Below are 6,217 nucleotides of genomic sequence, written 5' to 3'. Positions count from 1 at the left end.
ACGTTAGGCGGAAGGATCCCCCGTGCATCCAGTGCTGACAATAAAGGATACTTCGTCACTAAGAAATTTCGGCTTCGTTCTTTGAATCAGTCCTGCAGACGGACAAGAGCCAAGGAGCAACTGAGTCTGCGCAAAGACAAGAGGTCAACTAGCGGTGACGAGGAAGAGTCATCAGTCTTCATCCCCACGACCCCCGACAACCACCACCAGGAGACACTGCGCAAGCGTAGATGGGAGGAGTTTATGGAATTGACTCCTTGGAACTAATTTTAATATGAAGCGGGGACAGGTTATGAATATGTACAGCCCTATTGTGAAACTTCATGCATATGTAACTCTTTACTGCATAGAACCAAGGCAAGTTGCCGCGTCAGGTGCGCACGACTTTGGCGGGACTACCCCCCCCCCCTCCCCGTGCTGCCCAGCGCTGAATAAACATACCTACTTTACAGTCTTATTGACTGTGGAGCCTGTTTTCCTCAAGTCAGTTTGGTGAGCCAGCCAGGAGACGCTCTGCTCGGCTGTGGGATCAGCTGCGGAGTGGACACCCCTAGGTGCACCCCGAGTATTTTCCTCAGAGGAGCCTCCACTCTCAGCCGCTCACCGCGGAAGCAGACAAAGACCTCCTGAAGCCGTGGACAAAAGGTATGTTTTACAGTACAGGAAGGGCCTGTAAGTCATACGCGTGGCCGGGGCAGCTGGTAAATCACGCAGAGACATCTGGCATGCAGCACAGTCCTCATATGGGAGGACGGTACCCTACAGGCTGACCAATAGAGAGGTCAAGGGGGATTTGGTGACCGATAGAGTGGTCAAGGGGTATTTGCTGACCAATAGAATCAAGGGGGATTTGCTGACCGATAGAGCGGTCGCTAGCAATCTTGGGAGTAGATCGAGCAAATCCGAGGTTACCGCTTCATCCCTGTTTTGGGAGCCAGGACGGACCTGCTAATGACTGTATAAGAAGCAGGAGAAGGGTAAGCGGGCCTCTCACAATTGTGACAAGGTTATCTGGGTAATATTTGCAGCTGCTGAAGGGATATTAATTGGAGTGGTAATAATTGTATGTCTTATTTGTGGATGCCTGGGTATCTCACGTTGAAAGCATTTGTGTAAGTGTGTTTGAGACAAAGTATTGTTGTGAAGTGAATTACTCTAAGAGGAACATGGCCGGAGACGATACAAACAAGTTTGGTTATTGTTTTAAGTGATATTCTTGTGGTATGAGCAAGAAGTGCAAGGGGCCTTTCTGTCTGATTGCGTGATTGTGCTGTGTGAGTGAGACGCAGCATCGCTGAGAAGCGAGTGCAGAGTTCCGATCCGTGGTGGTTCCATATTCTCTGCGAGGGGAGTGGCCGGAGACGAACAAAGTGCATGACAGACCGAAAAGAAGTGCTGTTTTATCCAAGTGTTGATTGGTGGTGCCCAATATACAGGCCTGGCGGTGCATCTTGCAATCCTATTTTGTTCTTAAATGTTTTGAGTGTGACAAGGAGGAAGGTGGGAGCATTATCTAAGTAAGAGTTTAGAAGTTTTGGTATATTCGCAGTGGTGTTTGTTTGGTTTCCCAAGTATGGGGGGGGGGGGGGGGGGGGGCCTGACTGATTATCAAAGCAGTAGAACAGAGAGAGTCACTTCTTTGGTGGTTCGGGCTTGAGTCCTGGGAATTTGGTAAGAAGGTAGCCTTAGGCTTCTTAATTAATTGATTAATTGTTTTTTTCTATCCCATAGCTGTTATAGAATAAGTGAAGTTTGTTCATTGTAAAAGGGATTGTAAGGGGAACTTCTGCCCTTCGGCCTTGATTCAGGGCAGAGACTGGGGGAAGGTTGCATACATGTTGTAACCTATTGTGATAAAACAATGGACCATGGTAGCTCCCTGATTAAGTTAGAGATTGCAATCTGCCTCTTGCTTAAGTCGCCAAGCAGGTTTTACAACGTCCTCAGGGCATGACCTGAGAGATGGACTTAATACCATATAAGGAGAAAAGGGAGACCAATTCGTGGAGGAAGACTATGGCCTTCATCTTCACGACCCCCTAGCAACAGCGTGCGCAGCCGCAGAATATACCAGGATGTGGCAACGTAGCAGACAAACAACTGGAACTGCTAGACTATAAGAAGAAGGGACTGAGGGGGGTTAGTTGCGTGCTGTTGCGGAGCGGAGACTCCCCAGCCGCCCAGCGCTGTTTTGCTTGTGTCTGCTTACTTGATTAATAAAATAATTTCAATAGACCAGTAAATTGTGTGGTCTAATTTATAACAATTTGTTGCTGTGACTCAGATGAAGGCAATCTGATTGAAAGACCTTTGGAGGGGGCGCCCCGCTGATTTCAGCGGCCTTCGGTAGGACTACTTTCATTCAAACCCTTCACCGACGAACCCAAAATTAGACACAAGCAAATAAAACCGGTAAACCCCAGGCAACCTTTGTGCACGAAGCCCGAACGAAGACCCACGGGGTGGGTAAGTATAGGCCAGTGTTCCGTTCGGTTGGGGTTGGGTTTCCCAGAGTGTGACAACTGAGACGTCCAATTGCGGACGAAGCGAGAGCGGACCCCTCGGTAGTGCGGTTCCCACATCCCGCGAGGGACTGGGCCACGAAAAGGGGGAGCGTGTGTGTGTGCGTGTGAGGGCACTCTGGAAGATGGGACAGAAGAAGAGTAAGCCTTCTGGTCCCATGGGTGGGGTAACGTCTGATGTTAGGTTACCCCGGGATTAATGATTAAAAATTGGGAGGATTCCCCTTTTAGGCGGGGAAGGAATAAAGTAAAAATGATACATTATTGTGTTGAAGTTTGGGGTGGTAAACAGATTCGAGGAGACCACCTTTACTGGCCTGTATTTGGGTCTTTTGAAGATTGGGTTTGTCAGGCCTAAATATTTATGTAAACTCAAAGGAACCCTTTAGTCTAGAAGAAAGTGAGTATGTGCACCTCTGGATAAATTCAGATACGAGGATGCATCTATATCCTCTAAAAGAAAAAGGAGGGCGGGATAAAAAGAGAAAGGACTTGGAAGTCCGGACACCGCCCCCGCCCTATATTCCACTGCCCGCACCAACGGCTCCCGTCCTTAATGGACTCCCTGAATTAGCTAATCCAGGAGAATCGGAATCGGATCATGAAACACAGGGGCCGGTAACCAGAAGCAGGGCAAGAAATCAGAAATCTGCTTTAAGGGAGGGATTATATCCTCTACGAGAAATAGCGATGGGGGGACCCCAGCCAGGAATGGAATATGTGGCCATCCCCATTAACTCTGGGGATGTCCGAGATTTTAAGAAAAGGACAGGAGGAGGGTAAGCAAGCTTTAATGGCAACTGGCATAGTGTTTGCAGCTGCTGAGGAATAATTCTAACTGGAATAATAACTGTACATTGTATATTGTATATATAAAAGCCCGGGCATTTTTGTTAAAGTATTCTTTTATTCATATGTTAATATGTAAATATGTAAATATAAGAACTGCCATTGAGGTGTATGTCTAAGGGAACAAAATTTGCCCAGGCATATTATCGGCTCATCAGGTTTAAATGTCCTCAGTGTAATTGTCAACAGGCAGTTAATTTACAGTGGTTTGATTTTATTTGTGTATCTATATATTGTGAATTTTGGAGGGATTGGGATTGACTAGTAAAGAGCTTCTAGGAAAACAGTGGAATATTAACCACTGTAGATTACAATAGGAAAAGTTCAAAGCAAAGAAACCCCGAGGAAAAGCCCCCTAGGGTGTATACTAACACATTGGAGGGATACAGTGGGGTGAGAGGGTATAGAAAGTAAAAGAACTCTTATCAAATATTGTAATCAATGGTGGCCACTTTATAAACTAGAGGATGGAGCGGAGTGGCCCCTAAATGGAACTATTAATTATAACACCATATTACAGTTAATGTTGTTTTTGTGGAAAGAAGGGAAATGGGATGAAATATGGTATATTGATTGATATGTTGTTTCAGTATCTTGGAGGGAAAAGGTATGGAATTAAGTTGGACTCTGACTGAGCCTTTGGTGCTGGTATTAGAAAAGTACGGGCTGGAGAAAGATAAAGGAAGTGTTAAAAGGGTTGCTGAAGGTGTTAAAGGTGTGTCACGTAGTATTTAACAGAGCTGTTTGAAATTGAATGAGCAGGGAAAGGTGATGTAGGCATTATCTAAGTAACAGTCTAGAAGTTTTGGTATATTTGCATATTTGCTGTGGTGTTTGTTCAGTTTCCCAAGCATCGGGGAGGGGGGAACAGCCTGCTCCACCAGGGGCCTCTCCAGCAGCCGCAGGGGGGCTTCGGCTCCAGCGCCTGGAGCGCCTCCTCCCCCTCCTTCTGCACTGACTTTGGTGTCTGCGGGGGGGTTTCTCGCTCTCCCAACTGCTGTTGAGCAGCAGGGTTTTGTTCGTTTCTTTGTCTGTTTTCGTGGATGTGCTCTCACAGAGGCACGGACTGTGTTGCTCATGGCTTGGCTCTGGGCAGCAGTGGGCCTCTTTGGGGCCAGATGAAATTGTCCCTTATCTACCACGGGGAGGTTTCTGGGTTTTTCTCACGGGGGCTGCCACTGCAGTTTCCCACTCTCACACCCCTCACACCACCCCCGAACCTTGCCAGCAAACCCAATACACTGGGGCAGTTAAGTCATTACTGACTTGTAAAGCTTCAGGGATTAAATTAACTAATGAAACCCTAAATGTGATGGGGGTAGAAGGTACTGGGATAACAGTGCCACTTTTGGGGAATACTAAGCTGAGACCAGGGGATAAAATGATCACTGGGCAATTATTGTATGTATCCAAGGCGGAAACTAACTTGTTGGGAAGGGATTTGATGATTAAATTGGGCATTCAAATAGTAAATTGTTAGACTGGAATAACAGTGTTATTAATGGAGTGCTCTCAGGCCCTGAGAGCAAACGTATATTCACCTCTGACTGGAAAGACTCTGAAATGGGGGTGGAAGCAACAATATAGGTGGACAATTTTACCTCAGGGGTTTACAGGGCCACCTATCTATTTGGGTAAATTCTAAAAAAGGTTTTGGAGCAATTACAACCTCCCAAGGAGGTATTAATCTTACAAATATGTGGATCATTTTAAGGAAAATGGATACTCCCCAATGGGAGAGAAATGCTGAATAAAGTGATAATGAGGCAAATATTAACTGTTTTACATCAGAAGAGTCATTGGGAGGTGCAAGCAATGTGTGATGTTGTTCTGATTAAGGAGGTATTGGGGAGGCATTGGGGAGGCAAGGACAATCCCCAGACATGGACTGTATATCTCGAAACAAGACACTGAAACTCATGATAAGGAAGCGGCAGACGGACAGAGAAACAAACGTAAGGACTATAAATCTCAAAACTGGACATTGGAATTCATTATAAAGATACAACAAACGGAAGAATTGGCAACAACCAGCTCTCGCAATTAAGAAACATGCCAATTCAGCAGATTCCTGACCAAAGGTGAAAAGTACACTGTGAGGAAGACTCGGGGTCTTCCTCCCAAAGACCCCTGCCCACGTCCCAAAGACCCCTGCCCACAATTCTTGGAAGGCTCTACGCAGGCGCAAGGTGCCAAAAGGCTAATTAGCATGAGAAGCGAGGGAAGGCGGGGATAGGTAATGCATATGTATAGGTGCTTGTAGAATATTGATAGATTGATTGTATAAATTCAAGACTGCTTTCCGCTTTAGGTATGCACGATAGGTGGAGAGATCCCCCGTGCATCCAGCGCTGCAATAAAGAATATACCACTTAAAGGAATTTCGGCTTCGATCTTTGAATCAATCTGGCACCCCAGATGGGACGACCTCTCTGCCGGACCGCAGGACCCGCTGGGGACAGGACTCCCTAGGGTACCCCCGGGATTTCCCGGAGGGACTCCTCGACTCACCGGATCACTGCGGAGGCAGACAAGGACCCCATCATTGTAAGTGAGTATATTCTTTATTCTGGTTTGGTTTTCTGGTAGACCGGTCATCTGGGACTGTCCAGTAAGTCGGAAGGTGACTTCCGCAGGACAGTATTTGGTATATACTTTGTGGTTAGTACCACAAGTATATCTGGGGACCTTGGGGTCCATCTGTATCTGGAACTGTCTGTAAGTCAGAAGGTGATCTTCTGCGAGGCAGTGTTTGGTATATACTTTGTGGTAAGCACCATAAGTATATTTGGGGACCTTAAAGAAAGAGCTCGCTTTAAGGTCCATCTGGAATTGTGTTGTCTATT

General features: G+C 46.4%; 1 long non-coding RNA gene across 1 annotated transcript; it reads left to right on the top strand.

The window, feature by feature from the left end:
* The first annotated feature begins 436 nt into the window (after positions 1 to 436).
* On the top strand, positions 437 to 5,752 carry LOC311426384. Its single transcript, XR_014686692.1, has 3 exons — positions 437 to 645; positions 2,285 to 4,979; positions 5,214 to 5,752. It is a non-coding gene; the product is annotated as an uncharacterized lncRNA (long non-coding RNA).
* Positions 5,753 to 6,217: the final 465 nt, after the last annotated feature.

The sequence above is a fragment of the Aythya ferina genome (assembly GCF_964211825.1).
Source record: "Aythya ferina genome assembly, chromosome: W".
Lineage (NCBI taxonomy): Eukaryota > Metazoa > Chordata > Aves > Anseriformes > Anatidae > Aythya > Aythya ferina.
The sequence above is the reverse complement of the archived record's forward strand: the minus strand, read 5'-3'. Positions and strand labels throughout refer to the sequence as shown.